Below are 24,653 nucleotides of genomic sequence, written 5' to 3'. Positions count from 1 at the left end.
TTTTAGACCAGCTACACTACCCTGGTTGACAAATATCATTACTACATCATATAAAAAACTGCTTTCCTATCTAAAAATGTAATACCTGCATTGATACTCAAACCGTGAATGCCTGCATACAAAGCCAAGACTGTAACCACTACACTATCCCAGCATTAAGATTTCAGATGTATATTTTTATTTATCTCCTCTGGGGTGTTTAAGCAATGCTGGGCAAATGGCCATAATGTGCACACCCACTTAGCCATGCTTAAACATACCTTAGTATGGAAAAAAACTATTTTCAATTATTCATGGCCTTGTACAGCTTTGTTACTCTCAGAGGTTGACAGGTATGTGAGATAGGTATCCAGGCATTCTTCAGACACGTGTACAGTTGAGGGCTTTGCCCGTACAGTACTTTCACATGGCAGACATTTGTGTTTCTGTCTTCATACCCTGCACAAAGTCCGTACTACTGCAAACCTTATATTCTGTCAGCTTTCGGGTTTGGAGTGCACTTTTTTAAATATGTCCTTATTTATGTGCCTTTGTCCTCCCATTATTTATGGCTTTGTACAGCTTTCTTGCTCTAGGAGGTTAAGTGGTATGTGAGGCAGGTATCTGAGCATTTTATGGAAATCTGTTCAGTTGAGGTCCATCAACATACCCAGATTTTTGTCTTATATTTTGGCCTGTTTGTGATCATATTGTGGTTTTCTGGCAAGTCAGTGAGGACTGCAGTCAGGAAATAATGGCATACATGTAAGTTTCAGACTTCTATCCTTCATAAAATTCATGCTAATGCATAACCTGTTTTCTATCAACTTTCTAAGCTGTAAGAGCAATATTTAAAAAGTGTCCCTATTTTTAGGGCTTTGTTCCCACCCACCATTATCTGTGCCTTTGTCCAGATTTCTTGCTTTAACAGGTTGTGAGGTATGGGGCTATCGCTGTACGGCACTTTTACAATGCAGCAGGTGTGTGACAGAACCTGTCACACACTCCCTGCTTTGCTTTCTTGCTCCCCTATGTATTTCAGTGTCCACAGACACTGAAATACTAATGTATTTTATTTCAGTCCATGGACACTGAAAAACTGGCATAATATTAGAGAAGTTCTCTAATATTATGCCAAAATACTTTTACAAAGTGCCATACAGCACTTTCTGAGTGCAGGGGGTGTGTTAACTGTGTGAGCACTACTGGAACACTCCCCCTGCACTCGTTCACTGTTCATGTCTGTACAGCCCTTCTAAGTAGCCCAACTTCTTACAAGGAGTTTATTGAATCCCAAGGAGTGTGTGTGTGTGTGTGTGTGTGTGTGTGTGTGTGTGTGTGTGTGTGTGTGAGTGTGTGTGTAGACTTATATACATATTTAGCAAGAACTGTTATATATGTCTTTTCGGTAAAAAATATATAAGTGGGATGGGGAGGATTCTCAAAACACACAACTGTCCCTTATGTCAAATGATATGATTAGTGCACATGAGAAGTCAGCCACTCCATAACTTCATTGTTACTAGAAAATAATAATAAATGTCACCTCTTTTTCTTTCATAGTTCAATTTTAAATTCACCAAATTTCTTACAGGAATCTTGCCATAACTTATCATACCTATTGTATAACATGGACCACAGAATGCAAAGATTTGACATTTACTATATTTATGTAACATACATTCTTACTGTTACATAATGTCTACCTGACTTCCCATAATAAACTTGCAAATATGGGCAAATTGCCTCACTTAGCTGCTCCATTTTGAGGGGCAGTCCTACAGCAGCTGTTATATACATTTTGTTTGGCTATGTAAGATGTTCATCCCATATGTTATGCTCTATCTTCTCATCCAAAAATAAAAAACAAAGTTAAACTGACAAGGGATAAACAAGAATGCCATAACTGTATTACTGGTATACCTATATAAATTATCAGGTTTGATAATGATATTTTATTTGTAATCACTGCTTTATATAGTTTATATAATTATTTGCAGTTAAGCAGTGAGCAGAGTGGTAGAACATGTCATTCAAATAACTACATTAATTTACAAAATCTTCTTTTTCTTCATGGAGACTTTTGTCACAGTTTTGTTTCAAAACAGCTCCCTCATACATGAACTCAGCTGAACATTATCTACATTTCTTAGTACTGTATTCAACATGGATGCATGTTCATTACATGGTGTGTAAAAGACCTGGAAGCAATTCATTTTAAATAAATTCTTAAGCCCTTCTAAGTTTTGTATCAAAGACAGAAAATGGATGTGACATCTGAACCTGAGTCAGAGAACTCAGTTTGGAAAAACTGAGCTCGATTCATGGACACCTGCGCTTAGTGCTGCTATTGTGCACTCACAGAACACCTGCACTTAGTGCTGCTGTTGTGTGTATGCACTATTTGGTATCCACTAAACAGTTGTGCACTTTGTGCATGGCCAATAAATCAAGGATAAACTGAACAACATGCTAATGAAAGCATAAGTAGTTGAATTACATGCTAATTAACCAATCCAACATGGTGGAGCTATTCAGGAATGTACAAAGTGATTGTGTACACTCAGTGCACCCTTTTACTCTAAAATCCAGTACTCTTTGGAATATAGCCAGGGAGGCACTTACAAAAAAATGTTAGGGGTTGCTACTGCCATCATTAACCTGTATGTGCAACAGGTTTTAATACAAGGTGCTATTACTGATGCTGCAACTCCTCGCCAAGAAGAAGAATGGTGTTCAGACTCCATCTGACATATCATGGACTGCATAATAAACAAATCGTAGCATGATATAGGGTGGGCAGGTAAACAATAGAGGCAATATGCAACCCCTGCTGCCTTCATCTGAGCTCTTAGGGAAATTGTGGAGAACCCATCTCAGTGGAAACAAACCTATGTAGAGCATTATGAAAACTATCTGCAGGGACTTTTCAGAGGACCACAGAAGATACATTAGGGGTGACACAAGCCTCAGCTTCTAGAATATTGCACTACTTTCTAAATGTAATGCTACAACATACAAAGGATCATATCTGGTTCCCATGCACCCCAGAAGAGAGAGCCACGACCATGCAATGCTTTTATCCCATATCACACTTCCCTGAGGTTTTGGGGGCCATAGATTCATAAAAATTAAAGCCTCACCCAGTGAGCAAAGAAGGAGGTAAAGAAAGAAAGTGATACCACTCTGTTAACTGTCATGATGTCTGTAATTCCCAATTGATCATCTACAATGTGTGCAGGTAACCCTGTCAGTTTCCACAATTCACACATATGGCACACCTGTGAGTTGCGCACAAGGTTGACATGGGGTGACTTTCCACAGGGGCATCTAGTGGAAGATGCAAGTTATGCATTAGAACCCTTGCTCATAACACCTGTGAGAAACTTACACACCCCTCCTGAGCAAGGATAAAGCAATGCCCATGCTCAAACTAGGAATATCATAGAACATGTGTTTGACTTGCTCAAATCAATGTTGTGTTGCCTAGACTCATCAGGATGTTCCCTGTAGCATGTTCTAGTCATCTCTGCAAAAATGCTCACAACCTGTGCCACATTGCACAATATAATTCTCAGGAAACAGCTTCAAAAAGGACAACCATGGACCACAGTTCCCAGGACCACAGGCAGAGACAGCAGCTCCAGCAGATGCAAATGAAGAGTTTTAGGAAGAATCTCCAGCTGCAAATGGTGCTGGTGGATGTAAGCATGCACATTATACCATGACTCACATTAAAAGGCAAAAGATAGCAGATGCAATTGCCACCTAACTGGAAAAATACGATCCTAAGTTCTAAAAACTGATGCCTGCCAAAGTCCTCAGTGTTTACTTAAGCATGTAATGGTTGTGTCCTGTCAGCATCAGACAGAATTAACATCCAAGGACACATCTTGTAGGTACAGCACTATCCAAGATATCAGTTGAACATGTAAACAAAAAAAAAATCTCAACGATTACTTTCATATGCAGATACTTATTTGTCAATAAGATGAAATGTGTCTCAATTCTAAAGTAATGTCAGCAGTAAGTCACGAGTGAATCATGCAATCTACATCTATATTTGTGTCCAATACTGTGCAACATGGGTGATATTTGACCAGTGTAGATAACCCAATAGTGAACAGGTCAATGGTAGCCGTCATTTGCACAGATTTAAGAGCAAGCAACAATGCATAACTAGTAACATTAAATTAATAAGAACAATAAAACCAAAACAATTACATTTAATACTTTACAACTGAACAAGAAAAAGAAATATTAATCAATTATTTTTTGCAATACATGTGATGAAACCAAGTATTTGACTAAGTACGCATTACTTAGTCATTCTTTATATTAGACATAGGCAACCCAGAGTCACAAAGAAATGTGGAAATGGCAGGGCACAGTCACCAACACATGCACAGGATGTGTGTGTGTGTGGTGGGGGTTACAGGAGGGCAATCCTGACACCAAAGCAGTGAATTCATGTGAATAAGAAACCAGTTTCTCAGCAAGTATAAAATTTTCAGTACCAATAACAACAGATTGCTAACATTCAGTAGTAATTGTTTAGATAGAATGTATATGTGTGTGGGTGTGTTTAAAATGTGCATGAGGTGATACAGATAGATGATATTTAATATGTGTTGGTCTGCATGAACACAATCAAAGCACTTGTGTTAGCAATACATTATTGCATCATAGACAGGTATGAGCAGTGCATGGTAGAACAGTCAGTTCAAAGTCACGACCACAAGAATTACCTCTGCCAGGAGTTGCACTGCAAGTTCCATGGCCCTGGCTAGATGTTAGAGTGCTACCTGAATGTGATTGATGCATGTAGGATGAGATGTCTTCACAATGATGATGTCCAGGAATACAACCACTTGGTCTAATACAACTGGGTATGGACACCGTAACCACTGATGCAGTTGTGGGCATAGTGCTAATACAGGAGTGGGATATTACACACTCATGGTGGCTAACACCTGATGACTTAGAGCCTCTCCAGCAATGTGAATGCTGATCTTCCTCAGCAGATGCTCCATTATAGACACTGCCCAATCAAGAGTGTCATTCATCCTGTCTGTGGAGTCACCCAAAAGGTTCAGACAGTCTTGCACATCAGAATGGTCAATATTAAGTACTCACACTATTTGTTACAATGCTCTGGTGGAACATGACTGTGCCTCCATGATTGCCCTCTACATACGGTGTATGGCACCTACTGATATAACAATGGCTATGGGAGGACTAAGCCAGCTCTATAACTGGAGTAATTACACTACCCTGATCAACTGTGTTACCCTCATCCTGTGCTTTCTCTGAGGGTTTTGTTCATGGGTATGCACTGGCATACTAACTGTGTCCGATAAATGGGCGAGGGATATGGGTGCCAAAACCTCAGTGTCAGATTGACCCTCTGCACCCCCAGACTGTGCCTCATCATCATCAGCTACCAATACTTTGACATCAGGCATTAGCAGTTCTGCAGTGCCAGTGTCAGGATCACCTATGATAACAAGCAATTAACACAACAAAGAGAAAAAACAGAATAAAAAGTTATCAAACTTATTTTATGGAAAATGTAATTTAAGCAAAACTAGATGCAAATTGTTTATATATAGTAATAATAATAATAATAATATTAAAAATGCCTACCATGTGCAGGAGGTCATGTAAAATCAGTATCAGATGTGCACAGAGAGAAGAAAATGACATGAAAGATGGATGATAAGTATCACAATGTAAATAAAATAAGTGCAAAATAATCCACATTACATTTGATTAATAAGAAACATCTTATACAAAATCCTCTCTACAGTTTTCATTTCCACCAGCCTCTCTTTCTCTCTCTCAGTCTCTGTTCTCCCCACCCCTCTTGCTCTCACTTCCTCTCTCTCTATATATATGTACATATACATATATCTATAGATGTGGATCTAATTTCAAATTTTGAATGCCCACTTGACCGTACTGGAACATATCAAGACGAGTATATCAAAAATGCAAGTACCTGAAAGTCCAAAAGATTGACTTTTAGAATGCTGAATATGGAGAAGCAAATGGTAATTCTGTGTTGTAAAGTGTTTTGAAGAAGGTATATGGTATTTGTTGAAATAGTGTACTGTCTCTTTAAGATGTGTTGAGGACGTAAAGAGACATGGCGGAAGTAACGTTGATGCTGCTGGATTCTGTGAAGATGCGTTTAGAGTTTAACCAGTAAGATAGGAAAACAACAAGGAATAATTTACAAGTATGTTTTGGAGTTAGAATGGAAAGATAATGTTGTTTGATATAAATCTGTAGTAGTTGAAGCACAGTGTATCCATATTTTACCCTTGTCTGAAATGTAGTGTGATCTCTGAGTTGGTAAATTTTCTGAAATGTACGATCTCAGAGTTGGTATATTTAGTTTGTGGTAGTGCACCCCCAACAGGGGGGTACAGGGGTCATAGCCCCTCTACAAAAGTGTAGATATAAGAAACAGTTGTAGTTTGGGCTTGCTATTGAGTTGGGAGGTACCATTTGCTTTGTTTTGTTCGATATTCTCTGAGTTGATTTTATGAAGTTTCAGGTATTTGACTGCGCATGTTTTTGGTCTTGATATTTTGTGGTTCTGTCAAGTGCGCATTCAAGATGTGAAAGTAGATCCATAGATTAATACCTGTCTATCTAGCGATATAGCTATAGACACAGACACACACACTTGCGTGCACACACTCACAATGAATGATTTATTATATGGCATAACTGGAAGTCAGCAGTAGACACACTTCGGTTGTCCTCTACCTCAGCATCAGCATCAATGACTATTTGTGAACTTCCTGATCAGCTGACTGGAAAAAATGACAGTGGAAAGAACTTCTTTGTCTCAGTCAGTGCTTATTCAGTAGCAGGATCACCTCCAGTAGCCATCCTTTCCAGGGCAATTGCAGCTGCCCTATGCTCTGTGTTCTTAATCATAAAACTGGAACAGTGTCTTATCTTCTGGTACTCCCAGTCATATCAGCAACTGTGCTGCTCCCATATAAGGTCATGGGAGGAGTCATCATTTCATCCCCTGTTTAACAGGAATGATCCATGTCTGTGTAGTGCCTGGATAATGAGTTTATTCTCTTCATCTACGTATGGAGGTTTATAGAGGCCAAATGTCTAACGTATAATAACCCTGTATTAGATGAAACATAAAAAGAGGAAAAAAAGGAAATGTGAGTGTTAACAAAGCAAATATGTATGAATTTACTCAGGCATTGCACATGAAAATAAAGTAAAATGCAAGGCTCGCTAGGAATAAACACAAAGGTAATACAAAATTGTAACTCTCTCCCACAAAACAAAGTAAATGTAAAGCACAGATAAAAGTCTGTAAAGATGACAGCAACGGTCTAACCCCATACCACATAGCAGTGCATTACAAAAATATTTCTATTTAATTACAAATTAATTAAATGTCCACTTGAGTTGATGGCAGACAGATGCAGGCTTAACGTATTTGTTAGATTACAAACATAAAGCAATCCCCTGATGTTGTTAATATTGATATAACACATTTTTGGAACAAGTGTTTAGATTCTCACAGAAATATAAGATTTGGCAGATTTGAAGGGAAGAACAATGTGGTTGCTGCAAGGCTACCTATTGACCAGGAGGAAGAGATGATCAGCCTTAAATCAAATGAAGTGAGATCTCAACTTAAGAAAGTAAGCCCCAGGAAGACTTCTGATTCTGAAAAAATACTGAGTAAAGTACATAAAGGCTGTGCAGACCAACTGTGCTCAGTACCAATTGATATTTTCAACACCTCCCTTATTCTTGGTAAAGTTCCCTCTTGCTTCAAGGTAATGAATATTGTCCCTCTCCCCAAAAAGTTAATCCAGCCTGCCTGAATGATTGCAGACCAGTTGCTCTAACTCCAAATGTCATGAAATGCTTTGAGAGGCTAGTTAAAAGGCATATGTTTGCAAAACGTCCATCCACCTGCGGCCCCCTACAGTTCACTCATCGGGCCAACAGATCCACTGTGGATGCTATTTCAATGGCACTCCACCTCTTATTCAGTCACATGTAGGGAAGAAACAACTATGCCAGGCTGTTGTTCATTGATTTCAGCTTGGCATTCAATACAGTGGCTCCAATGCAGCCTATTGACAAGTTTGTACATCTTGAAGTTAGCAAGCTGATGTGCAACTGGATCCTTGACTACTTGATGAACAGACCACAGAAAACATGTGTGTGCAACAACACCTCAGGATGCAGAATGCTAAACACCTATGTTCATCAAGGTTGTGTGCTAAGCCCTCTGCGGTTCACCATCCTTGCCCATGACTGTAAAATACAACACCAATCACAACATTAAGTTTGTAGATGATACTACCATTGTGAGCCTCATCAAAGGAGAGAAAAAAAGAGCTTACAGAGATGGGGTCTACTCATTGATTGACTGGTGTGCTAAGAACAGCCTTGGCCTGGATGTCAATAAAACAAAACAAATCACTATAGATGTCAAGAAAAGGTCAACACACTCACTGCTCATGATAAATGTTGAAGAGGTGGAAAGCGTCAAATCTACAAAGTTTTAGGTACTCATTTTGGAGGATCTCTCTTGGACTATGAACACTGAATAGCTGGTCAGAAAAGCACACCAATCTCTCGATTTTCTCACAAGACTCAAAAAAGCAAAGCTCCCACCTGCTGTTCTCACCATATTCTACAGAGGAGCAGTTGAGAGCTTTCTCACTAGTAGCTTCACAGTTTGGTTTGGGAACCACAATAGCACAAAGAAAGAAGCTACAGCTAGTGGTGTGAGTTGCCAAAAAAATCCTGGGCACCAATTTATCATCAATCCAGGATCTCTTCACAGCAATAATGTGCATCCAAAACAATTTGTGACCTCTCTCACCCCACATGAGGCTTGTTTACACAACTGTATTTGGGCAAGAGATATCATAGTATCCACTGCAGGACCATCAGATACTTAAATAACTTCTACCAAACACTGTTGAGACTTACAAACTCTAATACCAGCCACTGATTATTTAGTCAGTAATCATTCAAAATATATAGCTCAGCTGAAAAGTGTGCAACATCTTTTTATATATTCTTTGATGTAGCAATTTTTTTTATTCATGTACAATTGCCTGCTGTTTGCCTGATGCAGATGAAAAAATGAAAACAATCTTAACAAATGCAATCCTACTCTCTCATGATGCTAAGTACTGTTCTTATGATGGTCTGGGAGGCTTGTGTGTTCTTGTTGTTATTATTGGTTTATTTATCCTTCTGTGGGTCTTGTATTAAATACCTGTTTTTTTAATTGAAATGTTATACCGTTGTTCTTGTTATCCTTGCTTCCTATGTGCTCTCTGGTGATTTGATACTTGGAATTTCATTTAGGCTGCACTTGTATAATCCTAAATGACAATAAAGATAACTTGTACTTGAACTTTGACTATAAGGGGAGGTAACATTTACATGAAATAATATTTTCCATTACAACAAATAACTTATATACATCACTATGACAACAGCAATGGACAAGCAATCCAGACAGCAAACAATGGTATTCCAAAATTGAATGCATTCATAATGTCAAAACAAATCCATTAGTAAGAAGCAATAACATAGCTTTATGAGTAATCAGTTCTGAAAGTTGTCAAAAGTATTGCAAGTAAAATAGCAGTATCAAAAGTGTGTGGATCCAGTCTCCCCTACTATGATGCAACTGCCTTACCTACACAATTAGCTTATATAGTACAGATTACCCCCAGTGAGCACTGTGATTATGCAAATCAGGTGTCAAATCATTAGCAATCATGAATACCACAATCTGCACTAAGTGCTGGGAAGGTAAACATGGTGGAAGGACCTACTTGACCCTATCCATATGGTCTAGCAATGCAAAAATGAGCATTAAGAAGTGTTACTTGCTAAATGGTTGCGAGTTTGAATGTTTAGTCCTGCAGCAGGAATAAGTTTTTCACATTGTTGCTATTTTGATGCACATTTACTGAGGGTGTGTCAGGAAGAATAGACTTAAAAAGTTAGGGCATTACACTGACTAATGTAGAAAATAAAACCTTTATAACACATATTACTAAATGCTTATGTTCCAACTGGGCCTCTAAGTAACAAGTTGATGTCTGTACTTCATATGAAGTATTTAACAGTTAAATAATAAAAGCACATATCAAAATAAATACAAATAACATTGTATTTATGTCAGACTAGAATGAAAAAGGGAATAATGCTAACAAAAGAGAGAACAACAAAAAAATATTATTGCAAACAATTTTTATCATAAAGGAAATATCAGCTTAACTGTTGCAAACATACCAGTCATCAACATATCTACTGGAAATTTACAAAGACAAGTGTAAGAAAAGGTTTATGTAGAACCTTTAATGTAAAGTGATACAATGCCATCGTGTGCGTATATGTACACTACTTTCTCTTATTTATAAAGCTTTCTGTTGTCTGAGGCAAATAATTGAAAAAGTCTGAAGTGTGTTATTTTCATGCTATGGTATCAAAGTACAAACCAGGACGTGGTGGTGTTTGTATGCCAGTAGTAGTGCACATGTTTTTATCTAATACAGTAGCTAAAGTTGAGAGAAAACCACCTTCAGATACTCAAAAAATATATTATTTTTGGGCATTATCATTTGCATGCTGCTTCTCATTGTGCAATAGGGATTGGTTGCATTCACTAGCAGTGAATCATGGTTCAATTCCCAAGGCAAAAAAATAAAACAATTAATTTTGCCTGCCTTCAGTAGAGCAGACGAGTTTGGTGCTTGTGTGCTGCTGTCAGTAATCTGTATAGTACTGAGTGAAGAAAATGTACATGCCAACTACCAGTCTCTGTGTCACAATGTATAATTGCACTGAATTTAGAAAAGAAGAACAGGTAATACAGGGTTAAAATCCAGTTTACATATGCTTGTAATGAGTGGTTCAGAATAAACACTGAAACACATTTTTATGTATGTATTGTTAGAAGCTCAACTTCACTCAATATTAATAACAGCGTGTAAAAAATGTGTTAAGTGAAATATGGCATTTTCTGAGTTGTGACAACAGAAACACAATAACATGATAGGTGGAAAAATGTATTACATATGAAAAATATTACATCAACATTTCTCTTAAGTAGTAATCCTGACAGGAATAAATTTCCTTTGAAATTATGTCAGTATTAATTGTAGATATACCATTTGATTCTTTTGGTTTCCCTTTTAATTTTTTAATGTATTTTTGTTTTCCTTTTGCATTTGCATGCCACTTGGCAATGCACAAACATGGCTGACTGCTGAAAGTAAAACTGTACAATTTCATTTGGGCTACCTTCTGCTGTGCCAATGAGACTGCTGCTGCTGTGTAATCATCAGCGCTCTGGACAGTACTGAATGAAGAAAATATACCTGACAGCTACCTATTTCTGTGGCACAAGGTATAAGTGCAGTGAGTTTAGAGAAACAGGACAGGTAATACAGGATTTAAATCCAGTTTATATCAATTTTTACTGAGGGGTCAGAATAATATTTGTCCCAAACTTTTGTTTAGGACTGTAATGTCTATACATATGAATATCATAAATATGATTTTTACAAAAGTTATCATTAATGGGTGCTATATAAGTCCAATATAATGTGTAAAAATAAGTTTAACCATGACAATTCAAAATATATAAAAAAGGTGCACCACTGTACCTTCCCAAGGAAAGAAGTAATAAATAAAGGTAAAACGTGGAAGGCACAAACAGGCAGTCACAACAAGTACGTTACTCAGCTAAATAAATCCAACTGGAAAAAATCCAAATGGCAGGTGCGTAGTTTTTCAAACCTGGAGATTCACCACTCTGAAATAGTTCTTTCAACACTCTGCCAGAAGAATCAGCACAGGTAAAGACAACTGCTTCCCTCCGTCTAACAATAGCTTGTAACAAAGTTCCAAAATCAAGAGCAACCAAGCATTAGGCAGAATAAACTTTAATTAACATAAAAAGGTGAGCGCTTTCAACAATAGTCTTCCTCAGGCCATTGAAAATGCTATGCAAACAAGGTACATAAATACACTTTCCATTTGAAAAAAATGATGTCATTTCCTGTTAAGGAATAATTTAAATAAAATAAAGTGGTAGCGCTGAAATTTTAAAAGCCTATTACGTACAAAATACGTACATGCAAAACTATTAAAAGTACTAAAAACAGGAAAATCCTGTCTATTAAACTTTTAAAAATGTAATACCATGGTAAAAAAGTGTATGGAATGCTTATTCAAATGTTATCAACAAACATTGCATACTGCATCCCATCTTACTCATGCATCTAAAGCACATTTGTTTAATTATATAAAAAAAAATCAACCATAAAAATTTTGCCATAAGAAATTTTAGGGGCGCTGTCATTTACAACTCAAGCTGCATAACTAAATAGACAGGGGAATTATACTGGGTCTCAGTATAAGACTGGGGCTTGAAATAGCTTGACCAAGGCTGCCTCCAGTGCAACTGGCATTCCTCATACTGGTGAACAATGTCTCCACCAGTACACTGATATGAAGAAGTGTAAGTCGGACCTCTTGAAATGATGGGACAATGAATTAGACATAAAACACCCTTCAATTGTGTAAGTATAGTGGGCTATCACCAGTCAACGATATAGCATGGATTATTCAGCCAATGCAGTTATTCACTATGTGTTCATATCTTTTATTTTTCCCCTTCTGCACAGTTGCAGAAAAGATGGCATAGAACCATGAGGAGCATCAGGAGGGAATCATTCACCTCAGACAGGCATGAGGTAAGTATGTATCAGGAATGAATCCCAAATGCAAGCCAAATAATACCTTTCAGGCTATCAGTCCATATTAGAATATGCAGGTATACCTTAACTTTTTATATCAGCATACATGCCTTTACCAATTTTTCTTTGTGATTGCATTAGGCCATGAGTATACCTGCCTAGTAATGTGTGGGGTTCAATTCCCAGAAGCAGAAACTGGTGTTTTATATAGGATAGAATTCATAAAATATTATGTGCAATACTGAATGACTTTAACAATTCAGTGTTGGTAACTGAAATTATTAACCTTTAAAGCATATATCTGATAGGCATTGTCAAATAAATGTTTCCATTTCTTATATACTAGTACTGAAATTGCTTTCTTTTAGGGCACGTTATTGCATTCCCATCATATCTGGATGTGTCAAAATGAACATATTTATGTGTCACAAAATAATAAAGTGATGTGTTTTTCCCAACCCTGTCTCTTTCTCTCTGTTTCAGAGGGAATACATTGCTCCTAAAACCAAAATGACCACAAGTTCAGGGAGCTAGGCTAACCACTGTGGTCAGCCCCTCCATACCTACACAGGTGTCTGTAGCTGCACCACCACAGAGAACACAGACACCCAGCACATCTGGGTTGCAACCTATCATTGTTGAATTTGCAATTCCTGCCCTACCTACTCCACCTGCAGCAGGTAGCTCTTTCCTAGCAGTTGGTGCAGTGGTACCCTCTGGGAGCAGTACTAATGGATATAGTGATTTTGTCACCCATCAGATGCAGAGTTGAGGAGGTCCTGTGTCAGACTGCCAAATCAATGCCATGTCCAGCACTGACCCAGGAAACTGACACAAGAGACAGTGATGACTGTTTTGTGGATGCGGACTAGATTCTCACTGTGCTCAAGCTGGATGCAGATGTACCTCCTATGTCCCCTACCTATCCCCAATCATGGTGCCCCAACTTTTTGTGTCCATCTCCATCTCTGTCTGCCTTTTATGTCCTCTGTGTCTTTGCCTGCTACTTAACCTACCCATCAAACCTACCTGACCGTCTTATTCATAAGCAACTTCCCCAACAGTCCACTCTTTCAAAAAAAAAATTACATTCTCCACATTGTCTATATGTCATCTTGACGCATTTGATTTGGTCCAGTTGGCTATACAATATTATTCTGTTGTCACCCATCCCTGGAATGGTGACTCTCCAAATTCATCAAATTATGTGTGCAATAATAGATGTGTTGTGAAGAAGTGGGTTGTTATGATGCTCTCCCACCACCATCTTGCAAATTCCAATATTATTTCCCCTTTGTTCTCCCCTCTGCTTACTCTCCATTTTCACCACTGTCTTATCAATCCATTTTTCTCACATTTAATCTGGTCCAAAAATAGAATCACACACAATACACATGGTCAGAAATGGCCCATACTAAAAGCCTTCACTTTTTATACTCAGCATTTGTGTGGAATTTGCCATCTTGCATCAGTACTGAGTGATAGTGAGTGATGTTTCATGTCCTATGGCTAACACTGTTGAGTTTTTGCCTTAGGTCATACTAGTATGGCTAACCTTGCACAAATGTGTTTAACCCTGCTGCACTACATAATTACAGACTGAAAGCAGTATTGTGAAATATTTATTAGGTTGCTGAATGTTATGTACACCTTATGGGACTTTATAATCTCATTCCTGCTACGAAGATTAATACATATTTTCTACTTTGATTTAATCTACTGCCTGATTTTTGACTTTGTGAACTAGGAGTTCAAGTATGGTGTGCAGAGACAATGTTCAGGTATGAAGATTCTTTTTTGCATAGTGTCACGGTTCGAATCCAGAAGTATGTCAAAGTGTTATTAAATGTCTTTTAGAGGACTCTTTTGTATGCAACTGTTGAATAAATATTTTGTTAACACATTATCCTGCTTCTGTATTACCATGCCTGCTCCCTATTGGGAACACTTTATTGCACAGATCATAACAGCAGAATTATAATGACAAATCTAAAAGTAACACTTCACAAAGATGGGCTGATAAGGTCCATTAAACACAAATGTATCACTATCAGTTTCTCTCTCTCCCTCTCTACCCCCTTCTGTGTTATCATTGTTTGTTCTCAATATTTGCATGATGCTTGACACTGAGCAACAGTAGTAAGTGATGATAAATGGCCAACACACAAAAGTAAGCATTATAGAATGATTTAGTTATTATAACAACCAAGGAGTAAATGCAATCAGCAAACTGGTTTGGGCAAAATTGCCTTCTTCAGTGCAATAACCAACATCATCCCATAACATTTAAATATCCAAAGTCTCCCTTTCAATGATGGATTAAACTTTCATTGAGCCCAGGTGAAAATAACTCACCAAATCTACCCACCCATCAAATGCACTATATAAGCATACCATTAAGTATACAATACAGCTAAATTCAATTTTGTAGTTATAGATAGAATTATTTTTAATATGAGAGATAAGTCAGGATGGCATAACCTATTAAAAAAAAACATATTTAAAAAAAAAAAAAAAAAAGAGTTGGATTTTTCCATTAGGTTCACTTTTTTTCACCTTGGCTCAATGAAAGGTTTTAATGCACCAATTAACTTGGGTCTACCAGATGGATGTGCATATCTGCTATTGCTGTGATACTCTTCTGGAAGAATGTGATCCCATCTTTACCAGTGGGCCACAGAGTTCCAATGCCAACAAACTGATGCCTTCAGTAAGTCAGTAAGTCACATACTCCACACACCTTAACCCCCAACAGTATTATATATATATATATATATATATATATATATATATATATATATATATATATATATATATATCTACACACAAGTGTGTGTGTGTGTGTGTGTGTGTAATTTAGTGCTGCATTATCTTTCAAGTACTTTCCATGAATGTCTGTATTACTAAAATTAATTTACAAGGCATAATAATGTTTTACTCTTTAGACTTTATATTCACATGTTGGGGCATTCTGCATTCATCCGCATATATACTAGATCTGTGTAAATGTTATGCAGGACTATTAAACCTGTGTATTACTACGGATATCACACATACTACTTATATATTTATTCTATAATACAGACTTTTAAAACATTAAACAGAAACTGATGTCCAGTAGTTCAAGTGGTTAAGCAGTAAGGTACTTTAAATGCTGTTTGACTATGTGTGGGTTGTCAGTGCAGCCTTTTTTAGGATAAAATCGTGACAACAATGCCTTTACACATCACATATAGAAGATCTATATTTGTCTGGTAATTTATACATTAGAAATTTTACACATTTAGCATAGCCATGATGGATTCCTATAGCTCTCAGGCAATGGATCACTACACATTCCTCCGCTATTCGCAGAGCTTCTAGAAACATCATACAGTATACTGTGTGTGAATGCTGAGTAGTGCATACATATGTAACCTCTAAAGTTTAAATTTCACAACAGTCTTTGATAATCCATTATTATTACATTCATCAGTTTAATAGATGCAAGAACAATACAGGTCATTATGGTTGAAATATAGGTGAGTTTTGTAATCAATGATGTAATACTAGAAGTGTGGATCTGTAACAGTCAGACTATGTTATAGCTGAAGGGTTAGTACTGCATGTGATGTCATTGACTGCCCTCCTATTTACTTTACTTGTAGAGGTTCGATTACCACAGTTGTATATTCACTTCTTTAATGGCTATTTATGCGTTTCAAGTGCAGACAAATGTTTTCTTGTAAACATGAAAGATAAACTCTTTGTGCTGACATGTGAGTTTTATACAGTGAATACATACACATTTTGTTGTTATGCACAGATTTTCTGGAGTATTCTATATTACAAATATGAGTGCAGTTTATGAGTACAATGATATACTTATGTTTCCTTTACACATGGACATGACTTATGGATATGTGCACTTATAATTAAATGTTAACTTAGCCATGGCTAATGTAATGAAAAAATTAGTTACGTATAAATGACAGTATTGCACGTTAACATTATTTTCCTTTGTGAGAATGCTGACATTACAAATGACTACCTTAAATGATATACATTGGGTACCTGAACTGTTATAGCTGAGGGGTATCTTTGTAGTCATTGTAATGCCATGCAGTTATGTTGGCATAGTTTTGGGCTCGAATCCCATCACAGACATCATATAGAGCCTTCACCAGCTTGATTATTCTTACACAGTCATGACTGACTTACAGAAAATATGCTATAAGAGGTAGTGGTGTTGCTCCACTCCGTTATTCAGTTATGTTACAGATGTCAACATTTCATGTTAAACAATCAGTTTGGATAGATGATGTACATTGATGTTAAATGTGTATAACATCTTATATAATGCACATGGCAGCACTTGTAATTTACTTATGCTTTTCATAATGTCATATACTCACACACATTCATGTTTAGTTAAAATATATATATAAACATGTTCATATAAAAAGAAGACTATATATATATATATATATATATATATATATATATATATATACACACACACACACACACACACACACACACACACACACACACACACACACACATTATGTGTGTCTATCCACTTATATACTCATACATAGGTATTTATTTGTATTTATGCATATGCACATAGAGGAAGATTGTAGCTTTGAAGTATCATTCATCATACACATGTATATATTTTATTTATTATGACATACCACCACACTAAGTTCAGCATACAATACATGTACATTTGTAAGTGTTTGTCCACATGGTTATGTATATATGTATTCTTATACAGTTTCGTATTAGATTACCAGTCTTGTTAGTATGTGTAATGCTTTACCTTTATATTCACAAATGTAGGATGTTTGACTTAAATCAATCAGTTAGTTGGGTAGGATTCTGGTCTATAGTCTGAAGATAGGTGAAAGTTGTAGGTTTGAACCTAGCTTCCTCCAGTTTGTCAGCAGTTATTCTCATGTATGTACAATACTGAAATTAAAACATCAGTGACTGATCGTGATATTGTACTGTATGGCACTGCTTGCTAACAAGTATTAATAACTATGTTTTTTCACTGTTCTTTTGTTGAACATAGCTCTCATTATGTACTAAAATAATATTTCTGTTCCTGCAATACTTCACATCTTTTCCTGTTTGAAGCTGCTGAAGATCATGTGAGAAATCGAGCTGTTTGCATATAGCACAGAGAGACAGACCATTATGTCTCCAGAAATAGTATTTACATATTTCATTCTGCCTGTTTAGATGTGCAGTCCTATGACTTTCAGACATGCTAGTGTTATGGCAGACATCCCACAATTTATCTGTGAGGTATGGGGAATACATAGTGATTAATTGCGAATAACATTAACAGGTAAATAATTTTAGGTGAAATGTCTGTTGGGTTAACAGCTTTTTAATATACTTAGCTTATGTGCTTTGTTGATACAATCTAAATGGTACACATCTGTGTTCAACTGGGATATTCACTCATTTCATTTTGTTGCATGTAAGGTTGGTGTATACATTGTAGTGTTATTATAGCATAAAATATTACTGTTTTCAGACTATGCAGTTGAAAAGTTATATGTGTGATAATGGTTCTCAATGAATTATATGTTATGCATAGCTTTCTTATTCTGTGACTGAATGTGTGTTTGCTGATTCACAGTCTTTATGCTGTTGACAGACCTTTATTGGCATGTAGTGCTTAAGTTCAATTTCTTTTGCTGTGATGAATAACTGTACTCTAATGGGTTGTGCAACACTGACTTACATACACTTTTCTGTCATTAGTATGCCACAAGCCAATCTGAGCTGTATTGTGTTTCTGAGGTGTTATATAGTATATTCTTGAATATCAATACATTTGTTTTATATGTGTAAGTACTATGCAAGAATCATACTTATATAGATAATTACAATAATATATTTTTTAACATAAAGTTATGTATGTGTGTTGTTATACACATTATTTCTAGGTATTACATGCTGTTGCTGTGCTTGTTACTGTGTACAGTTGTTTAAAACCATTCAAAATACCATTCTGTTTTATGCCATGTTTTGATGTCTCCTATTAACCATGTTGCATTGCTTATCTCATGTGCATATCAATTTGAAGTGTACTATTGATTGTCAATATTAAAATTTAGTTTCACTGCACATATTGTACTCATAATATGTCAACTTGAAACTTTGATTGATGCAATATGATTTATAGTGTTGCTTTTAATGTTATAGTGACACCTAAGTATAAAGGTTTGATACACATAGACAGACACTGAGTAAAGAATAAGAGCCATATTCTCAAAAACAGGCTTTTAATGTATGTGATTGACATTAGTGTTAGACCTATCTACAAACAGATGTACACTAGGGATCATACTCCAGAAAACTTAGTGCCAGTGATCATTTATATTGAAACAATTTTTTGTAATTGAACTCCATGTTAGTGTTGCATGCTAGTACAGCATATGTCTGTCTGCTGTTTAAAGGTGTGTTTTGCATGAATACAGGAGGTTGGTACATCAAAAAAATGTACAAGTAACAACCTAAATATGGTTGATAAAATGAGTAATGTATTCTATGCAATGTATCTGAGTTGCTTAATAAAAAGTTATGATGGCCACACAGTCAGTTGTGGCATTGTATTTATATCATCAGTATATGAACATTGTGAAATTTAGAATGTCATATGCTCATTACATTACACAAATTATTGCAACTTTGTATTTTTTGTGATGTTGTTACTTGCATATCATAGGAAGTTACTAGGCTAATGTCCCTAGGGCCCTTACAAGCCTAGCAAGTTCTGCCCTTGTTTCCATGATCAGAACCTATTGATCCTGTCCAAGAAAGACATAGGTAGAACCCCCAGGGTGAATTTATGGTTACCCATCCAATCATCCAGTTTGCACTTAAAGAGGGATAAAGAGGTGCTTTGCTTGACATGAATTGGAAGTCTGTTCCACAAGTGTGGTAACCTCTGGGAGACAAATCTGTCCCTCCAGCAGGTTCTATTAATGTCACATACCAGGTTAAGGTCTTTAGAGCAAGTAAACCAAAAAACGCACAACCTGGGTTTCCGGACTCCAGACAGTTTTCTTTACAAAATTTAAGCGCTTTCATCAATCCAAGTTGACTTCATCAGAACAATTAATACAATGAAAAAAGAGAGTTTAAACAGGTTAAAATCAACTACTATTGGCTAAAAACAAACCAATTTGTTTACACTGTTAAAATTGAATGACAAGTCTAGAAAATACATTTTCACCACCATCATAGAATGCATAAGGGAATACAAATACTTTGTGCACTGTTCATAAAATAAATTAATTCAACAAATTGTTCCAGATCAACTAAAATATTAATTTAAAATGGTTTATAAATTTATATTTTTCCTGCCTTTTCCTTCAATACTGGTATAATAGACAAAATCATTTAGCCCAAGGTGCAGGTTAACAGCAAGCCTTAGTTGCCACAATAGTTCTTTTTTACATAAAATATTCTTCCAATTCCCACCTCTCAGGTCTATTTGCACCATATCCAAAATAGCAAATTTAAAACTGGAAAAATGCTCACATACAATGCTATGCCTATACAAGGCAGTCATCTCCTCCTTATTCTTTATGTCGTATAAATGTTCGTAAAGCCTAGATATGGGGACTCTCTCCATTTTACCAACATAAAATCCCATGCAGGTGTTACATCTGGAACAATTTGTTGAATTAATTTAAGCTATTTAAACTCCCTTTTTTCATTGTATTAATTGTTCTGATGAAGTCAACTTGGATTGATGAAAGCGCTTGACAATTTTTGTAAAAAAAAATGTGTGGAGTCCGGAAACCCTGGTGGTACATTTTTTGGTTTATTTGTATTTCTTTTTTCACCACTGCACCACTTTTTGGGTTACTCTTTACAGCAAGTAAATTGTAAGGCATTGCACTTATGGATATGCAGCATTTCCAATAACCACCAAACAAACTAAGAAACACCAAAAGAAGAAATGAAGGCTAAATCCAACTCCTTTATTGTAGAAAGATCAAGAGCTTTTCTCAGGACTTCCTCAGAATATAAAATAAAAGCACCACTCACAGTTTTTATAACCGCAACCCTGTCATGTGACTCTTCAATTAAAAGTCTTATTCAAACAAACAGTTAACAACCTCTTACCACCCACAGACCCTTTAAAGAACAACATTGTTATAGCATAAATCATATTTAAAACATGAATTATATTTAAAACCTTGCATAAAAACCCATGCCAGTACCATGATCCTGTATAACTGTAAAAAAGCAGCCCTTTTCTTTGGATGACTTATCCCCTTTATATTGCCAAAGAGGCTTTGAGTTTTAAAAAAACTGGACACATAAATCATTTCATTCAACCAGGCGGTAGGGGATATTACATCTAATCTGCCATCTGAATTCCTTGTACTCTAGATACAAGTTCATATGATGCCCCTTAACCCTAAATTCACCTGTTAAATTACCATGAACCTAAAGAAATGTGTTTTGTTTAATTTAACATGTTTGTATAAAGCATTTATTTCATCTTTCTTCTGTATATCCCTTATATGTTGGTAAATCCTGTTTCTTAGGGCTCTAATTGTCTTCTCAATATAAAAACTTGGACACTTTTGACACCTGGCAATGTATACTACTCCTTTACTATCACAGTAATACCTAGAATTGGGCCTAGTGTTCCAAAAATTCTCCAGAAAGAACCCTTGTCCATCAAGAATAACACTACACTGTGAACAATGTCCACATTTTGACATTTTTAACAAAAGAATTATTATTAGTGGGTGCCTCCATTAAGTTTTTTAAAGTAGTATCATTTTTTTATATGACCAAGGGTCTATCCCATAGTTTGTCCAAATGTTCTTATTCTCCCACCAACAGGGCCCAATTCTCATGAATAATAATCACAAATATCATAAACATTCAAATTATAGGTCAAAATACATCACCCGTGAAAGTTAGGCTCACATTCCAATTTTGAACCATTCCTTGGTGTGAATGTGTTGTTACCTCCCTCATTCACACCCAGCAATGGAGAAAAATGTCCCTGATGTCTCTTATCACTAACTCCCTGGAAAATATTGTCAATGAAAGGACCAGGATACCCACTTCTTCATGGCATACTTTTTAGTTTTTTGTATTCCTTGAAGAACATGGGGTCCTCACTGACCATTCGTGCCACCCTCACATATTGGCCCTTCACTAGTGATCATTTTTGGTATATAGGATGAAAGCTCTCAAAATGTAACAATGCGTTAGAGTATGTAGGTTTTCTGTATAACATTGACGTAAACCTCCTCTGTACTCTATTCTTGATGATACATAGATCTAAATAGTTTACCTTTTCCTCTTGTACTTCCGTGGTAAACTTTAAACTCATACTGCTGTTCAAAAACTCAAAAAAAGTCCCATATCTGGCCTTTGTACCTTTCCAAAAAATTATATAATCCAAAAACAACCATATGGTGTCCAACAGGCCTTATAATCTGATTGAAACACACTGGAATTCTCCCAGTGCACCAAAACAGTGTTGGCAAACACTGGGGTGCATGCGGCCCCCATGGCCACACCACTTTTTTGTTTGAATAACTAGTTCTCAAAATATATAAACTTGTATTCCAGTACAACCTCCATAAGTGCCCTAATGGTCAAAATCTTAGAAAGACCCATGTTTAACTCAGAGCATAGAAATTGATAGAACCTCTCTAGCCCTTCTTGGTGGGCAAGGAATGAAAACAAATCTACTACATCAATAGTCACAAACAGTAAATCATCATGGCATAGATTGTTGGTATCGGGACCCACAAATCTCTAAGCACGTGCAGATACCCATCCAAAATACCTTTTAAAAAGTGTCTCAACATATCCCGCTATGGGGAATGTTTTAGATACTTTTGCATAAACAATAGGTCTAAGTGGAGGGTCAAAAATGTTTTTATGAATCTTGGGGATTCCCAGTATTGTGGGGACCCTAGGGTGGATCACCTTTAGATATTCACAGTCATCCTTACTAATCAGTTTATTGATTAGTAGGCCTTCCAAGGCCAAATCAATCCCCCTATAGGCAATGTTCATTTCATTTATTGAAACCTCCTCATATGTCTCAGTGTACATTATTGTCAACATTTTGTTTACATAATCATTATAACTCATTACAGCCACCCCAACATCTTTGCCAGGTTTCATCACTCTAATGTTTGCCATGATATCCCTTAATAAATGTCCACTCCTCATGGTTAAGGTTACTGTTAGAGCTAAGGAGGATCTTGAGCACCTTCCTTATTTCCCCATTCACAAAGCCACTCAAACATACTTAAAATGGGATGTAATGGAGAATTGAACACACTGGGCCTTCTACATCTTTTAGATTCTGTCCAGTTAATACTCTCACTGTTGTTAAAAAGTAAAAGAAAATTTAATTTTCTAACAAAAAGTTTAAGTTGAATTACAACGTCATCCACTTCCACATTTCTAGCTGTAACAAAGGTCAGGCCATTCTCAAATAAGTTGGCTCATTCAATGCTAACATTGACATCACTCAAATTATAAATACAAAAATCACCACTAGAATTGTAGATAATTTTACATAAATTATTATAAAATTTCTCACTGTTTCCATTTTCTACCAAACCCTCCCCCTCCTCGGACCCCGTCCCCAACCTCTCCAAGGGGAGACTGTTGACACATAGTTGTTCCTCCCCCTGGGGGGGCAGGAATTTACCTCCAATAAAGCAGAGTCAGAGATTGCCTTATATGCAAGACAGAGATTGCCTCTGAGCAGTCTGTATGAAATGGAGTAAAGTGACAGTGATTTCAGATGATCCACATAGGACAGATGCAAAAGATCTTGAATTCTCCTTGTGAGGAAATTCTGTGGACTCTGCAACTGCTGCAAGTGCCTGGAAAGATGCATACCAAAAAGGGTGCTGCACTCAATTATTGACCTTATGAGGTAAGATATGGGGAGGTTATAGCTTCTTTTTTTCCTGGAAGCAATGCCCTTACTATCAGATGAGCAATATAGAATGCCCTTCTTAACCACTGTGGAGACTTGGTGATCAAATGTAAGGCTACTGTCAACCTGTTTGCCCAGGTGTCTCATTACTGAGTGAGTGCTTAGGGCATTTCTATTGATGTGGTAGTCAACAGCAACATTGCTCTTACTGAAAGAGATAATAAATTTTTTGCATCAAGTTTAAGGCCGTGACTTTGGCACCTATCATTTGCTTGTGTAATCCCCTCTTGTAGGATGTTGACATCATTTGATGATTCTATGACCACTCCCAGTTTGCAGTCATCAGCAAACTTTGTCAGCCACAGACCATTAGTTTTTGCTTGTACTTCAAACCCACCTGATGATGTAAGGGTTGATACCTAACTGGGTGAGTTTATCAATAATGCCTGAGTGGGGAATAGTGTCAAAAGCCTTGACCAAGTCCATATAGGCTGTATGCACAGTTTGTCCCTTGTCCAGGGTTTTGGTAACTATCTCACAGAAGTCCACCAGGTTTAACAGACATGATCTCCCATTGACAAATCCAAACTGAGTAGGGTCAAGTGTTTGGAGATTACTTATATCTTTGTTGATAAGATCCATGATGTTTCGCTCCATGGCCTTGGAGATAAGGCTAGTCAGGCTAATAGGTCTATAGTTACCAAAGTCAGTGGAAGCACCATATCTGTGCAAGGGGATAATGTTGGCCATTTTCATTCAGCTGGGATGAAGCAGGTGCTTAAACTATGATTGAAAAGAGTACCAATGGTGTTGCTATTTCTTGTTGGAGCCCATTTAGGACGCAGCCTGGAATGTTATCAGGTCCCATAGATGCTGTGTTTTTGGCCTTAGAGAGGGGATTTATGACCTGCTCTCTAGAGATATAGGATGGGGGACAG

At 36.7% G+C, this 24,653-nt stretch overlaps 1 long non-coding RNA gene across 1 annotated transcript in view; it reads right to left on the bottom strand.

Annotated features, from left to right (window-relative positions):
• Positions 1–3,935: 3,935 nt before the first annotated feature.
• The window catches only part of LOC122793673, a 58,980-nt gene continuing 38,262 nt past the window's right edge, over positions 3,936–24,653 (bottom strand). Inside the window, exon 3 of the long non-coding RNA XR_006363504.1 lies at positions 3,936–7,135. This is a non-coding gene — a long non-coding RNA (uncharacterized LOC122793673). The remainder of the gene's footprint in view (positions 7,136–24,653) is intronic.

This window comes from Protopterus annectens, chromosome 2.part0 (assembly GCF_019279795.1).
Source record: "Protopterus annectens isolate FY-2018-M chromosome 2.part0, PAN1.0, whole genome shotgun sequence".
NCBI lineage: Eukaryota > Metazoa > Chordata > Ceratodontiformes > Protopteridae > Protopterus > Protopterus annectens.
The sequence above is the reverse complement of the archived record's forward strand: the minus strand, read 5'-3'. Positions and strand labels throughout refer to the sequence as shown.